Genomic DNA, 16,946 nt, shown 5'->3' with positions numbered 1-16,946 from the left:
GTAAACAGCAAACCCGCTGCGCTGAATATTCAACAGGCTTGTTTTTCCCCTAATAAAAGCTGAGGCTACAGCTTTAATGGAGGGAAAAAGCCTCGAGAGAAACTGAGACATTTCTATTCAGAGCATCACTGTAAGAACAGAAAAAGACAACCAAAGAACTAGACAGAATACTGTATGTGGTGGTAAGAACAGACAAGTGGCTCAAGTGTACATGTATGTGTGTGTCGGCATAATTGCAGAACAAGCACTGGCTACTTGTCGTCTCAGCTCTGCATCTGGCCCTCATTAGGAAATGCCTTTGAAGCTTTGCAGGAGAAGCCGCTGTGCCGACTATGGAGAAGGCGCGGGCCCGGCGAGGAGGCCTCAACGCTGACATTCACTACCAATTGGCAGGCGTTTGCCGCGGTATTGACCCCAGCTTGTGCTGTCCAACGGTTCGTTTCCCTTTGATGTCCTGCGTGAGCCTGCTGAGTTAAAGTCTGGAGAGCCTTCCTTAAAGCCTTTCAATTATCCCAGCAAGGAGGGAGGAACTTACAGGAATGAAAAGTCGGCCAAAGGGATTTTTGTCTTCTGCTTTATTGGTCTACTGTCACAAGGTCGGGGGGGGGAACACTTCCAGCTACATCCAAGTGGCTAAAAGTAAAGACTTCCCATCTTCAGGAGGATGAGGAAGCTTTTTCTGAAGATAAATAGAACTTAGGCTAATAGAAAACCTTCTACTCTACTGTATGGAGACTATGCATTTAAGAAAGTTGGAGGAAATTCATGAAAAAGAGGATGACTTATGGACAAAAAACAACAAGCCTAAAAGAATTAAAAGCCAGGGCACCCAGATAGCTCACCTGTTAGAGCTGGTACCCCATGTACCAAAGGCTGAGTCCTTGGTGCAGCGGCCCAGGGTTTGAATCCAACCTGTGGCCCTTTGCTACGTGTCACCCCGCCTCTCTCTCTTCCCCTTTCCTGTCTATTTTGCCGTCCTATCAATAAAAAAAATAAAAATAAAAATAGAAAAACAACCAACAGCTCTCCACAAGTGAAATCTTGACCCAAATCTACCCGACGTGGTCAAAAAACATGAGTGTTTAGTCACGAAGACCACGAAACACAAAGGGTACACTGGTTTATAAAGTTAGAGGATGAGTCAACCTTCAGTCAGGCCTGTTGCTGTATAATCACACATAAAGTTATTTCTGTGCTATCACTTTCAACTCCCTGCTATTCTTCCTCTGGCGCAGCCGCAGGCCTTGTGCACGAGGATAAACATAGCGTCCGAGAATGACGAGCGTTTGCTCAATTAAGACTGCAAACTTTGGAAATGAAAGAAAATTACACATGTGGCCCCCCGTCATTAAGTTCATTCCTCTGTCTGACCAGTTCTACCTCATAATATCGCCTTCAGAAAACTTGTTCAGTGTGTGCATCCAGACGAAGATGAAAATGGATCCTTGTTATTTCAAGATAGGAACAGGCTTCAGAATCGGAGCATCTGAGCATAAAAATTACTTCTGGAACGAGGGTTTAAAATTACAGACCGACGGTTTGGACCATCTGTGAGACACATGCAGAGATATCCAAACCCCAGCTGAATCTAAATCTACAGCTTATTGTAGAGGCGGTTCAGATGCTTTGCAAATGTGGGATTTAGAGAAAAGGCAAAAGCCGGTCATTTATTCAAGTGTTTGTTCGTGGCAGGTTTAAGGCTGTACTTAACAAACAGACATCATAAGAGACAACAAGGCCGGCAGCTCTAAAACTACAGTCTATGCCAAAAACACTCTTAAATCACAGCACATTTATGCACAGATAAGCTCCATTCAGCAAGGAGAACACGTGAAAATGTGCCAGAGGTTTACAGACAAGTTGCTCTATCTGTGCAGGTAAGTTTCACAACACATACAGGAACGTAATACAGCCAGTTCTGGAAATGACAGCAGTCCTTTGTTCGCATCACAAAATAACTCATCAAGCGTAAGTTGTGGCAGTGATGGGAAGTTGTGCAAACACTCAAAAAGGTGCAGTTGTTCTGACAGATCCTCTCACATCAGATCAGATCTCCTTTTTCTCCTTTCATTTCAACCAGGAGATTTACCAACACATAGGAGACTGGGAAGAATAATTCCAATTCCTAAATCAGGCATCTTTTCCCTGGATTTTGGAAAATAACTGTGACTCTGCAATTATGTGAAGGTCTATAATTCCCATTTAAATTTGAAAAACATGTGAAATGATGACCAAGTTTGCCAATCATTCACACACTGTACATTTTCACTGCAACACATTTAAAGCAGAAAATGCTTTAAATTTGTTTTGCAGCTTCATTATCTTATTTTTCATATAAAAGCCTAAGTGCTACAAAATAGAATAAACTATAAATGCTATTATATAAAGCTGTCCATTAAGAGAGACTCGCTTCACCTGTGTCTTTACAAAAATACAAACAATAAACACTGCTGTTTTCCTCCCCCTTAATACACCAAGAGAGGGCACCACACTTCAGAAAGGTGTTTTTGATTGCTCTATTTTAGGAATGCGCTTTATCTGGTTCAACCATTTATCTTGACAGCTGCTCTCCAGAGGTTCAGTGTCCCATCATAAGAACTGCAACTGCAAATTTAACAGGATTCACCCTCCATCTTCTCCTCAGCAAGGTTTGAACAACTGAAAGTAAGACTTCAAAGACTACAATAAAAAAAATACGAAAAGAAAGAAAAGAAAAAAAATCATCAGTATCTCACAGTGCTAGATTCCAGAGTATTTTTGTGCAGAGCTCTTTGAAGATGTGGTTGTGATTACCCTGACATATGATTTATTCTGCTGGATGACAGTCTGAGGAGGCTGGTGGAATAAAAATCTGGCAGATGCTCTCCAGCACTTTTCTCCACCTACGACTTATTACTCTGAGATTTATTTCTATTTTTTTTGCTTCTGGGCACATTTTTTGAAATGTTACACCTAAAGTTCCAAACAGTTTGACATATTTTATTGGTTCATTTAGATTTAACCTTCAGCTTGTTTGTGGTAATAACACCTAATTTGCAAAGAACAAAACAGGAGCAACTTTTGGATCTGTGTGCACAAAAAACAACCTTAAAAATGTATCATTTACTGCAGTTTGTGACTGAAAAAAAATTGCCTGCTGCTCTGGCAATGAGGTAATTATCAATCCTCAGACGTCCGAGGCTTGTATTTAACTTTCTCACTCCCTGTTCCCTTAAACACCTGACTCTAAAAATAATAACTTCACCCTTTACTCCCAGAGACTATGTGGTATATCATTAATCAGCCTATTCAGCTCACTGCAGCATAAAGTTGCCTTGAGCCGTGATTTAGGACTTCATCCACTTATCCACACAACTCTTCCGAGACCTTTTCCCCCCTAAACACAGTAATTTAGTTCTGCTGACAACAGTGCCCCCTAGAGGAAGCAGATGGCTCAGATTCCAGATAACATGTGACTGTTATAAAAGCTTTAAAACTGAAACTCCCAACAATAGCAAACACAGAAAAGTGGAAAATTAAGATTCTATAAATGCAATGTATTTCTTTAAAAATCACATTTACTCTGAAAACTCTTCACAATCTTAACTCTTTTCAAATAAGATATAACAATTGTAAAATACCCATATTTATCTTTTGAGTGCAGATTGGGACTGCAGCTATAGATTATTTTCTATATCGAGTCTTCTGCTGAATATTTTCTCACTTCATTTATTCATCTGTTTGGTCAATAACAGTACAAAATGCTCATTACATTTTCCCAGTGCACATGATTACATCTTCAAAATGCTTGTTTGTCGGAACAGGTCCAAAAACCCCCCCAGAGATAATGAATTCACAATCACATAAAAACAGAGAAACGAAGCAAATCATCACATCTGGCATTTCTGCCCAAACTACTTTGCAATAAAGCGTAATTTCCTGTCAGTCAAACATAAGATTTAAGCTCCAGTCCAGAAAAGAAATGTTCACAGTCACTGTCCTCAACATGTCTGAAAATTATCAACACATCAAATATGGACCTTCAAAACATCAAAACTTTTTAAAAGGGTCCCAACACAGGCATCCTTAATTTTAGGCATCCTCTCTTACCGACACAGTGGAAGTTTGAGCTGGTGTCCAAAGAGCAGAATCATAAACATAAAACAACCTCTGGGGATTAAAACCCTTTAGTTATTTTGCCTCTCTCCATCATCCTCCCTGAATGACTTGTTCAGTCTGGTTTGGACCACTTTGAAGTTTCCAACGTGCTCAGTGCTGCTACCCTCTCTCTACCCCCCCATCCCTCACCCCTCTGCCCCATCCCCCACCCTCCTCTGTGCAGCCCGCACTTGACCAAGGACAGGCTGGAGCCACATATTTGTTTAGCTCTTGAGTGGAGTCACTAAGGCGGAGGAGGGGAGCCATGGGTTGGTGAACACCACCCACCACTCGTCGTCCCAATGCAGGGGACCCTCCTCAATGGGGCACCGTGCAAACTGGACTCACAATGTCTCTGCAGAATGTCATGTTGAGCAGAACTCACAGAGTTCAGAGTACTAGTGGTGTGGATATAAATCACAAGTACCTCAAAATTGTACAGTAGTAAATGTACTGTAAACGTCTCAGTTACTTTCCACCACTGCCTCTCTCTCTCTCTCCCCCATGTTTCCTGTAATCACCGGCAAAGAACATCATATCTATCTAACCCGCTCTACACAGAGGTCGATTCAACTTGTTACTACCTCCGCTGCTGCCTCACAACAATGCCCTCCTATTCCATGTTTGTACGTTTTATACAGAACTGCGAGGTTGAATAACGGCGCAACATTCCCGCCTTCAACAGGCTGTTTAAAGGAGCATGTCACTCCCAAACCTTTCACTCCTGCTGTCAGCTTTCTCAAAGAGGTATTGTGGGAGAAATTCCCCATCTTAAGTGCTCCCATGTTTGCTTTTGTGCCAAGTGAGCCCACTCTGCTGACCTTTTGGAGACAGACCAATGAGATCCACCGCTGCGTCCTCCGCTGCCCTTCTCCTCTGACAGCAGCCAGACAATGAACAACAAGCTAATTAAACTGATGACAGCATGAAGCAGCAAAGAGAAACTCTTTCACTAAACTTTAGCAACAGACACCTAACAGAGCCTAAAGCTCCCCCCAAATTTTTTTTTATTAAAAACTTAAACAGAAACTACAGGTTCATACAACAACAGGGGATTAACAACAGTCTAGGTAAGTCTAGCTACACTTTCACCTTTATATTCTGTTAGATTGGTATTTGATGACAGCAGCGATTGACAGTTACACATCTGTAACGCTGGCAGCCTGCTGGTCGAACAGATAACTATGTCAGGAATGATTTTGGAGCCTAACAAACCTTGTCTGTCTTGATTAGACTTTTTTTTTTTTTTTTTTTGGCCTGCCATGAACACATGAGCTGCTGGTATTAATGAGTCATGGGCCACGCTGTGCTGGATTACTGCCAGAGGTAGGCGGAGTAGCGGTGGCGGTGGGAGGGTTGCGCTGACGTATAGAGACGCTGGTCTGGGACCCATAATGATCAAAAGCTGCATAGACGTGATGGGAGGGGGAAGTCATTTAAATGGGAGGACACGTCCGTTTGCACCAAGTTGTCACGCAAGCATGCAACCTAATATCCTAATATAGAGGTATACTTTTGTACTGCATACATACAGCTGTGTGCCGCAGCTGTCAATGCTGGGAAATCAAGGTAAAGCACTTTCAGGTACAACTACAGTGAAAGATACTCTATAGGAAAGTTGTGGGTGAGTAGTAAATTGAGAGTGGTGCAAATAATTGTACCTAACTACATTTACTCTTGTACTTGAGTATTTCATTCTTCTGCTACTTTAGACTTCTACTCCGCTACACATTTTAACTTAACTATATTTGTTTGACACTTGAAATTACACTTATAGCTCAAGTGTGACTTGCTGCATGTAGTGTCATTAATTTTACACAAAACAAATAATGATCCACTCTTCCACACAGTGAGGTTTACAGGTGTTATATTGAAAAATAAAACTAGCACTTGCATCAGATCAGTACTCAGTAACTGAATCTAGGTGTTAGAAGAGCAAAGTGTTACATATCGTAGCAAAATGTAGTGTATGTGCTCTGGTTAGAACTTTTTTTGTTCCACTACAGAAACTTTTGTGTTTGGACACAGCTCACTAAGAGTCAACACTTCTAAAATGTACAATCGGTGGTTCTTTGGAAATGAGATGAAAGAAACTACAGCTTGTACAGATAAAATAAGACCGTTTTCAGGGTCACAATAACTTTGATAACTGAACTACAACCAAGCACTTTTCCTTTGCCTAGTTAGTTTTCACACGCTTTCCCCAGCTGACCAATGTATCTATAAACAAATCTATCACAAAGTGATGCTGTATTATAGACATTGTCTCTCCTTGTGGTCTTTAAATTCAGTTTCAGAGGAGCTCATGAGCACTTCAGCAGCAGGATTTCTCTCCCCTTCTTGCCTCAATTGTTATTGTTAGATGAAAATAAATAATTGGCATCAATCTTTCATGAGGAAGTAGAGCAACAATCACGGAAACGTTAAAACCTAATTTCTAAAAATAAAACAGAATCAGGGGATGTTTTTATGGAGCTTTCTTTTAAAAATCAACCAGCACTCCCTCAGGAGCCAGTGTTTCATCTCTAGAGGCCGCAGTCCCAGCTGTGCCATGGTTCAGGTCCTGGGAACAAAAGATGGCCGAGCATCAGGCTGCGCAAAAAAGATAAGATGTTTTCCATTATACGTTTTATCTCGATCATTAAACGGCTTGGAATTCTGAAAGCAGTTGCAATTTGAATTGATCGAAATCTCACCAAGACACGAACAGAAGGCAGCTACTGACGGTGTGACCAACAGGTGACTGAGGGTGTTGTACAATGTGAAAAGCTATGGGAGCCCTGTAGACACTTGTAGAAAACTGTTTTAAATCATAAATAGAGCATACACATACTAAAGGTTATTAAAAAAAGGTGCAACATGGTACTACTCAGAGAAATCGGTTCTTTCAAACTGAATTACCACAATCAATGGACTCACAAATCTACAACAAAGAGCCGTTGAATTTAAAATTGAAGACGCGAACGTAACTTAGCTAGTTCGCAAACTAGCTTTTATTGAATGAACTTATGTGAGAACAAATGAAATGAGCAGAAAGCAGCGCAGCACTGAGAAAATAGAAGCTCAGAGTGCTATTGTGACTTATTGTGGCTAACTGGTGCATTAGCCATAACCTCGCCTGCTACAGTAGTTAACTCATCAGCTAGCCTATGCTGATGAAGCTGGCGAGTTTTGGCCACAGCCCTTCCTCAGAGCAGGTGTGCCACTTTCAGGTGTGACTGGGCCTTTGTCCTTTAATTGTTATGTAGTGTATTTGCTACTGCTTTTATCACAGAGTGTTCTGTAAACCTCAGGAGAAAAACCTCTCATTAAAATTTAATGTAAAATATATTCATGTCCATCTGTTGAGCACCTCGTCCCCAGCTGGCCCTGACGCTGGCTGGCTTTTGTGATCCTCTCAGCGTGCTCTCAGCTGGCCTCATTGTTTATCGTGGCGACGTCAGAACCGTACTGCTTAATGTGGTGACATCAGTGGTTAGGCCTGATTAAAAGGGTTCAATGTCATTTGTCATCAGGGATATCAAGCATGCTAATCTGGGGGACTCACTGTTATCTCTGCTCAGTCGCTGGGACGCCTTGTGGTGATAAAGCAACCAAACTGCAGCGATAAAGAGTTTATTTGGAGTTTATGTGGTATTCAGTGCAGATAAAGGTCATCACATCCATAAAAATCACACCAATTGAAATATTAGCAACAAATTCAGTAAACAGGTGACTGAAGCTCTAAAATCCTCCATTTACTCCTCACTAATTCCCAATTTCCCCTCCCTCAAGGTTTTTCCATTGAGATGAACCACTTGTGTTTTTCCAGAGGCAGTGCCCCAAAAGAGACGAGCTGCAGGATGGACTCCAACATGTGAAAGAAAAGAAAGAAGACAAGAGAGGAAGGAAGGGAGGGAGGGAGGGAGGCAGAGAGTGAGGCCTAATCCCATTAGGGTGGCAGCTAAATGATTTGTTCCACTGGGAGAAGGGAGATAAAAAGGTGTGTATGGGGAAGGAAGGGAGGTGGGGGTCTTTTTGGGGGTGACAGTAGCAAAGAGGCACAAACCTCTTCCAAAAAGGAAACCCTTCTCTTCTTCTCCCCTGTTTAGCATCCCCGGGCTGTCACTGACAGCGCTCAAAGCTGTCCACACGCCACTTTAGCCCCAAATTTTAAAATCTAATTTATTCCCATGGGGGAAGCAACAAGGAAAGAACAAAGAGAGAGAAGATTGGATAGAGATGCTAAATTCAGCCCCCAAACCATGAGCCACAATCTAAGACTAAAAACATATATAACATATGATTAACAAGATTAAAACAAGGACGACATTGCTAACAATGTCCAGTGCAAGAAGATATAAGCCAAACAAAGAGTTGGGTTTTAAAAATAAAAATTTGAGTTTTCCAAAAAGAAAAAAAGTGTTTGATACATTTTGAGAAAAACCCTTTTTTTTATTAAATGTAATGGTAAAGTTACATGTTCTGTCCAAACACAAACGGTCCAAATTTGTCTACAATTGGCAAAAGAGGTACTGCACACTGTTTTTTTTTTAACTCTAAACTAAATTATATGACTACACTGTGATAAACAGATCAATGCTGGTGTTAATACTGACAGTCTCAAAATTTATGAAAATCTCAACATGCCCTCTACCGTTTTAAATCATTCTAACCCTTATGAGACCAATCCTTAGAGAGTTCTGCCTCTGTATTTAAAAGGAGTCTGTGAAACTGCTGCGCTCAAACGTTTACTGACTGAGACGAATCATTCACAGGAGTTAAAGCAATTTTTCGATTTTGGCGCATTGTTTCAGACTTGTGCTTTAGCAGTCCCCCCACAAACACACTGACCTCTTACCCTCTACTTTACCGCACTTAAGTATTTCCCATGATGATGATTCCCAGACCCACAAACTGAGGAGTTGGCCTCTCTGAGACGCTTGCTTGGCTACAACACAAATACCACACAGAAACTCTTACAAAAGGCTGTGAATGTGCTTCGAGTAACTGTTAAAGCTCTAGCAGACTCTCTCGCTTTCTAGTGCGGACAAAGAGTCTGACTGCAGCTTCTCATGGCTGGTTAGCTGCATGGTTAGCATGGTTAGCTCTGACTACTAGCCCACTGTACCTGCTGCACTGCTGTGGCCAGTCTGTCGCTCACTCCAGTGGCGTCGAGGTCCCCTAAAGTCACTGTCCTTTGCCTGTCTCTGATGCATTTTTAAAACTGGCTGAGAAGGAGGGAACTAGTAGTACTGAGGGGTCCTCTTACACTTCAGTTTAAATCTAGGTGTCTTTTTGCAGCTTTTGGTACTTGATAGTTTTCCATACTACTGGCACACTTCTGTCAGTACAGAAAGGTATAATACCAAGCCTTGCAAATACACATGGTAAAGCAATCTCTGAGAGGTGTGTCCTTCAATGCTGACAGCCTGACAGACACTTAGGCAGTTTCCATTCTCCAAGAATGACAACAAAGAGACTCGCAGTCTTCATACAGTAAACTTCAACAGCTCCAGGAAGTCATTAAAGCAGCAAATGGGTGTTTGGCTCAGAGAGAGGCCAAGCTACTCCAGGCACAGAAAGACAAAAGAAAGAGGTGTTAAAATAACATTTGTGACATACCACATAGGTACATAATGATGATATGATGATAAATTGTCCATTCAAGGTTTCCTGTGATGCTTTAGAGGTCATCTTGTTAAAAGCACCACTTCTGCTGACGCCATACATAAACATACACAGCAAATGGTATATTTAAAATGGAGCCTGGGTATTGTTTAAGCGATCATCTAACTAAACTGTACAATATTCGATAAAAACCCTTACATATCCCTGCCAATAACTCCAATAGGGATTTTCAATAATTAGAGTATGTAATGGACATTTGTTAATATGACACTATAGCTTCATAGTTTTTTACTCCTACAATGCTCTAAATACTTGCTCCAGTATGTTTAGGCAGAGAGTATAAAAGTATGAAAGTGAGGATTCCCAGCCGTCGTTGAGCAAAGGAAGCTGTATTAACTGTGGGACTAACTAATGACTTCCGTGTCATCCTTTTCATTATCTTGGCCTCGGTTCGCGGTCACAGGGTCATAGGCTATGAAAACAGTAGCATGCCTTCATCGGTAGAATGCAACACATTGTATTGTGTTAGCGGTAAGGGGGTGAGGGGGTGAGGAGAGGGGTTGTCTTCCCAGTGGGAGTCATCCTGGTCAACAATAGCAGCAACATTCCAGTGGAAACACTGAGGCATTATGGCTGCCCTCTGTTTTGGTGGAAGTGGGGATTCTCCTGACGAACAAAGGGATTAACTCCCAGGGTATTCTGGGAATTTTCAATGTCACCTATGGGAATGATTCATATGGGGAAAAACAATTCTTTCAGTGCTGTCAAAATTATTCAGCATTGCTATAATCTCTCATGAAAACTGATGTTTTGTTAGCCAAAAATGTTTTTTTAAGCTTGTATTGACAGCTCTGACTAAATATTCTCAGAGCACCAGATTCCCACACTTTAACAACAGTATTTTAAGCTTGTTTTTTGGACATTTTCTGCCATCATTCGTTTTTTGGCTTGTTTCAGCCAATTTCCCCATGGTGACCAAGTATTACTTCTCTACAACAGCTGTGTGGAGAATTCACTTGGCAGAAGAATTGTGCATTTATTTTTTTAAATGAAAACTTGTGTCCATTTAAGAGGCTCCATTGGCAGAAATGGAATATAATACTCATGTTTGGTATGTTTTATTAGTGTATAATCTCCTGAATGTAAGAATTGTTGCGTTTGTTACCTTAGAATGAGCTGTTTTTATCTACCTCCTGAGAAGTCCGCCATATTAAACCGCCATGTTTCTACAGTAGCCCAGAACGGACAAGTCAAACACTGGGTCCAGGTTGGGTCTTTGTAGTTTCTCCTAAACACTTCACAGCCCGTTCTTATTTCTTATTCACAGGTCTTCATATACAGAGGCGACAGGTGTTCAGTTGGTTGCAATCTGCAGCTTCACCACTAGATGCCACTAAATCCTACACACTGGTCCTTTAAGTAGTAGATCAAAATTAGATTTATTTTAATAGCCAGAGGGAAAAGAAAATCACTGCAATTACGAAATAAACAACATGTGTAAACAATGCACCAGTGAATGTCAGAGCTTCATTACAATTTTAGCACGCGACTTGAACTACTGGCAAGCTTCTGTCATGTGGATTTAGTAATACAATAAAGCAACATAATGCCCATTCTCAACTAAACTTCAGTTTGTCTTAAAGAAAATTCAACTTTATTTGTCAAATATTTTGAAGATAAAAAAAAAGTTTAGCCAAGAAATAGTAATATTTTAGTTGTAGCATTGTAAACAAAGAGCCAACCTGGAGATACTATTACTTTGTTTTTAATTTATGCGTTTACCCTCACATTTCTTCTTTTCACAGGGGCTACTGGAGTGTGTGTGGATAGGTTAACACTTAAAACTTGGCTTCCAGTCAGCCTGATGAGTCTTTATTATGAATTCTAACATCCCTAACCGTCTCTAATAAACAGCCCCTGCCCAGAAGGCGCTGTCCACGAACAAATATTGACTCGAGTGGTGACCCGTGCTCTGCTATTATTTCAGCGACGCTGGAGGGCAGGGACAATCAACATTTGCTGGTGGAGAGGTTTGGTGGCAGATGTCCCTGAATATGTAAAACAGCTAGACGAGAGAGGAAGGGAGGGTAGCTGTATCAACAATGGACAACTGATAAACTAGTACTGTGACCAACATCATTTACTTAATCTGTGGTTAAAACCTGGCAAGGAAACATCATACCACCATGCCCTGTTTATGTTTAACATGTCTTCCAAATATGAGCTCATTGGAAAAAAGATCCCCCTCACTCTGCAACTGTAAAATATTAAATAAATTAATTCTTTATTCAGGATTTTAATTTCAGCCAGAGACAACAACACATAGAAAAAGATTCTTTTTCCCCTCACAACAGGGATCTATTAGTGTTGACATTGTATTTTAATGTAATTATAACTATTCTTATTTTAAAAAGACTCTTTTTAAACGTTTATTTCATAGAGGCCTTCTCCCAGTTCCTGTCTGCTAACTAGCTAGTTCCTGTTAGCTGAGCAAGAGAAGAGAGAAAAGTAAACAAGCCAAGTTAGCTTGTTAGCTTGTTAGCTAGGTAACAACATTTTCCTAGTTGAGCTACATAACTAAAAAGAGAGGCTACATATTTTAGCAGCTTCTTGGCTAATTCAAAATTAGCTCCTTTGGCACTGTAGGTTTTTTATTAAGTTTGGTAGCAGTTACTGAGCCTGCTAAAAGAGGCAGGGTCAATATGACATATGGAGGTCACTGGGTAGGGATCTGGTCATATACATTTCTGTATTGAACAATATGATCATTTTATGTCATTACATCACATCAGAACCAAATGTACCACCTGTTACAGTAGCTCAAATGCAAATCGTACTGCTGCCTTGCTTCCTAACAACTCAAATGTTAAACCTAGTTATTAATAGCTATCAAGCGTCATCTCTAATTTGAATAAACAAATAAACAAAGACTGACTTTCAACAGCCTGTTAAACTGGTGTGATGGAAAGGCGTCTCAGTGGCAGGCAGGCTCCTTTTGATCCATCCAGATTCAGTGTCACATTATTGAACAACAAACAGTAATCAGACTTTCCAGTCAATAAAATGACAAGATAAGAGAGATAATATATGCACCAATAAACATAATACAACTAAATCCCAATTACGTAACTGCTTTGATAAAACCTTTACAACAAGGCAATATCATTGGTTATGTCATCCTTCCAGGTTTATATTGCAGTTACATATAATTATGAAATACCTCCATTAAAACACACACTATCAAAACTTTAGCTCGCAGTTTTGGGTGAAACATGAGCCATTAAGCTTGATTTACAGTTTTATATTAAAAAGGACCAGGATTTAGGGGCATCTAGTGGTGAAGGTGCAGATTGCAACCAACTGAATAACTTTTGCCTTCCAAATGTGTAGGAGAAACAACGGTAGCCACAAAAAACACGGAAGATGAAAACTTATCTATGAATATTATATTCCACTCCTGCCAGTAGATCCTCTTTATGGTACACACAGGACCTTTAAGGGCTTATGATGCAGCTATAGCAGCTACACGTCTGGCCCCAATGCACTGTTAATAACCGAACATAGAAACAACAGTTGTACAGCAGCACTATCCTTTTCGTCTATGAGACAAAGCGAAATTACTTTCTAAATTACCAGAACGTAACTCCAAGTACGCTCTATAATACAAAGTAAATAAAAGAACAGGTACTGAAAGCGATACATTAAAGCATAACACAGTCTGATCGGCGGTGCTGATATAAGTATCTACAGCTGGATTTTGTTAACCCCTTTTGTCAAATATAAGGACAGCTTTACTCAGACAGTGTAGACTGCAGTATGGAATAAAATTGGACCTCATCTGTTCAACCAAAAAGAAAAAATGTCTGAATCTCCTCCAGCATAGTAGGGAGTTGTAGCATTTTAGCACTAGAGCTAAAACAATTGTTGTGAAAATTTGTCTTGGCCTTCGGGCAGAGGAAGCGGCCTTCGGGCAGATCCATGGGATAAGTCGGGGAACCTGTGGACGGTGTTGCCATGGTGATCTGCCCCTCACTTTGTGGAAACTGAAACCTGAGAGGGTGCAGCGCCATTGTCAAGCTGACTCCAACACGACACAGTGATGAGGACTAAAGTCACACAGCCAAACACTAGGGACATCGTTGAATTTATTAAGAGCAAATTTTCATAATATATATATATATATATATATATATATATATAAAATAAAAAACACATGAAAAAATCAACAAAAACTTTTAGCACGCTAAAACAGCAAATTGTTGCACATTCATTCAACCATCCACGCGTTGATTTAAGATCACACAAGTATTTTCTCACTATAATTAACGTGGGATGTTAAAATATGGCCTCCTGCAAACGCAGCCTCATATTAAAAATGCTCCCCATGTGGTGTGCTGACAGCAGGCCTTCATGTGCACAGTAGCTTTAACCACAGCAGATAAGATCAATGGTGTCACCAGGGAGTCAATCTCCACTGTAAACAAAGCCCCACTGACCGCAAGAGGAAATAATTTACTGCTGAAGTTTAACAGTTTACTGAGAAACGCCCGACCTTCTTCAGGAAGATGTTTATACACCAAATCAAAAGGCATGTGGCCGCAAACAGGTTTTATGAAAGACCTTTGACTGGAAAAACTGGTCTGAGGACCACTTCAGAGTGCTGTTGTCTTCACCTGGCTTAAGTATTTTCCTACAGGTTTGTTACATGACCAGTGGAAATGAGAGATTTACTTTAATTAAAGGAAACAACTGTCTCATGTCTCAGCGAAAGAGTACATTAAAAGCAGCATAAGACGAAAAAAAGCAGCCAGATCGGTAAAGTTTCCCAAAGTATTCAAGTATTTCATGCTTGGTAAACAAAGCGAGAACAATATATCACAGGTGCTCAGTTGTTTTGCGTCAATAAAACCTTCATAGTACTAATTCTTAGCTCCATGTATAGGCTGTAAAAGAAATTCAAAGGCTGTAAAATGATGTGCAGCATTATTGAAGGTTACTGTTTTATATATTCTAGTATCAGAAAGTCACAATTGCTAATTGAGCAACACTTCTTTATTTATCATTATCAATTTTGGTCATTTTGAGTTGCTTAATAAGTAATTTAATGTGTGGTGTATACGTGTGTAAATCCAAAGTGTACACTAACATTTTGAGGATTTGTTTAAAGCAATTGTGTTTGTTGAAGCCATAGGTACTGACCATAACTCTTTCATAATTTTGGTTTGGTTACTTTATTTGTACCTGGAGGTTGATTCTGCATCATCACCTGTAAATGGACTCACGTGGTGAACTCAAATTCTGTTGACTGACAGCCGATCATGCAGCATTTGACTGTATCTTATGTTCACTTATGTTCTCTTGTGTCGCTGAAATAAATGAGTATGAGCTCTTTTAGTCCAAACTGCAACTCAACCACAGGTTATGGATAATGACTGGTAGAAACAGGATGAAAAAGAGGCGTGTTGTTCCATAATACTATGGCAGGCTTAATAATAGTAGTTTAGCTTTTGAACTGCTTTAAAATCACATATCTACTATCCATCTACTGGTTGGTCCATTTTGCAAATGAACAGCGCCACAGTCTACTCAGAAACGGACAGACACCACTTGAAATGATGGGTTTTGGTCCAGCTGTTTTGGAACCGGAGCTCAACTGAGAGCTTTCACGCCAACCTGAACACACCGAAGCAAAGATGCAAAGATAATTGCACAACAAACAGGTTAGGTGTGAAAGCACCTCTAAAAAACAGTAATATCAGCCAGTATCTTTGTTAAAAAGTCCACAACAACATTTTGCACAACTACACATCCCGACCTAAAACGTGGAGCTCCAACCAGCCTTGAGGTCACAATGACTGGATCTTCACTGGGAATGTGTAGAGCAGCAGCTGTAGACACAACAGACTCCCTTCACGCCCCAAACCCTGACAAGACCCTGAAACCAGTTCACACATACACACATCTCGCAGATAAACGGTTTGGCTCTGGCTCATCAGTATTTCCCCCTGATCTTAGACTATCAGAAATCAGATCAATACTAACATGTCTTTCCATTTAACAAGCTACGAGTAAAGTTTTACAACTGCATAAAAACCCAGTTTCAATACACCCATGTTCACAGTGGATAACATTATGGCACATCATTAAAAACAAGATGTGTAATCTATGCAGTAAGTGCATTTTTCCTGTGTTCTCTGGAAGTTCGCAATTATCTTTGGCGAAGAGATAAGAGTCCAATGCTGCATTCAGCGGTGGCACTGAGCATGCAAACTATGAATAAAAACAAAAACATGCTGGCACCGGCTGGTTATATAAATTCAAATATGCAACACGAAAAATGAAGACGGTATCATCAACTGTAGACTTGCCTTACTAACTCCAAAACATATGTTGCACTCACCTTCCTCTGGTCTCAAAAGTCTCAAAAGTAATTTTGTGTATGCATTTCCTTCAGCTGCAACTCACAGACAGCTCCCAGTGCAACCAGAGAGGAAACATCCCAGAGAGAAATGAGGGATTAACATGGAGACGTCACCCGGCACTGTCTCACACGGCAGAGCACGAGCCAATCACAACACAGCCGCTCAGACACCAAACACACACACATTGTAACCTGACAATACCAGCCAGTGAGGGAGACTGTAATATGAGCAGCCTGGTGACCAGCGGGCCGAGGCTCTGGGGTTCTCTCAGCCGTAAACAGTGGCATCCCTGGCAGGAGACAAATTCAACAGCTCTCTCTGTGGTGTGGAGAATAATGGATGTGTGGGGAAATTGGGGGCGTTTCCAATTGCCTGTGGGTAAAAAGCAGCACAAGGCAAGATTTTCATGTGCAAGTACGCCTTACCGCTCATTAAAGTGATACTCCACCCAAAATGTATCTTTTGAGAATGAAACACACCGCCCTCAAGGTTCAACGGTACTGTTTGATTTACAGCGGATTGAAAGGATTTCAATAGTGGCATTTAATCCGCCAATTATTTTCTCAATTAATCATTTGATCTATAAAACATGATCAAACCGAAAAGCCTGAGGTTGTCTATCTTCTTATTCAAATTGCTTATTTTGCACTTAAAAATGACTAATATAATTAATCAATCATCAAACTTGCTGATTACCACCTGCAGCTCTAATAAAAAATTATTTATGTTTTGGGCTTTTATTGCCTTTAATCAATAGCGATAGCTTAGGAGTGAAGG

The 16,946-nt window shown here is 40.5% G+C and overlaps 1 protein-coding gene across 2 annotated transcripts in view; it reads right to left on the bottom strand.

Moving 5' to 3' along the window:
• The window catches only part of kank1a (KN motif and ankyrin repeat domains 1a), a 54,076-nt gene that overhangs the window by 29,991 nt on the left and 7,139 nt on the right, over positions 1-16,946 (bottom strand). Inside the window, exon 1 of one of the 2 annotated variants that reach the window (XM_051423016.1) lies at positions 16,148-16,281. The exons of the other annotated variant lie outside the window; for it this stretch is intronic. The gene's annotated coding sequence lies outside the window, so the exon portion shown is untranslated. Of the gene's footprint in view, positions 1-16,147; positions 16,282-16,946 lie in introns of those variants that run through there. 2 annotated transcript variants of the gene reach the window in all.

Source organism: Dicentrarchus labrax, unplaced genomic scaffold, assembly GCF_905237075.1.
Source record: "Dicentrarchus labrax unplaced genomic scaffold, dlabrax2021, whole genome shotgun sequence".
Lineage (NCBI taxonomy): Eukaryota > Metazoa > Chordata > Actinopteri > Moronidae > Dicentrarchus > Dicentrarchus labrax.
Note: the sequence above shows the minus strand (reverse complement) of the source record. Positions and strands in the feature narration are given on the sequence as shown.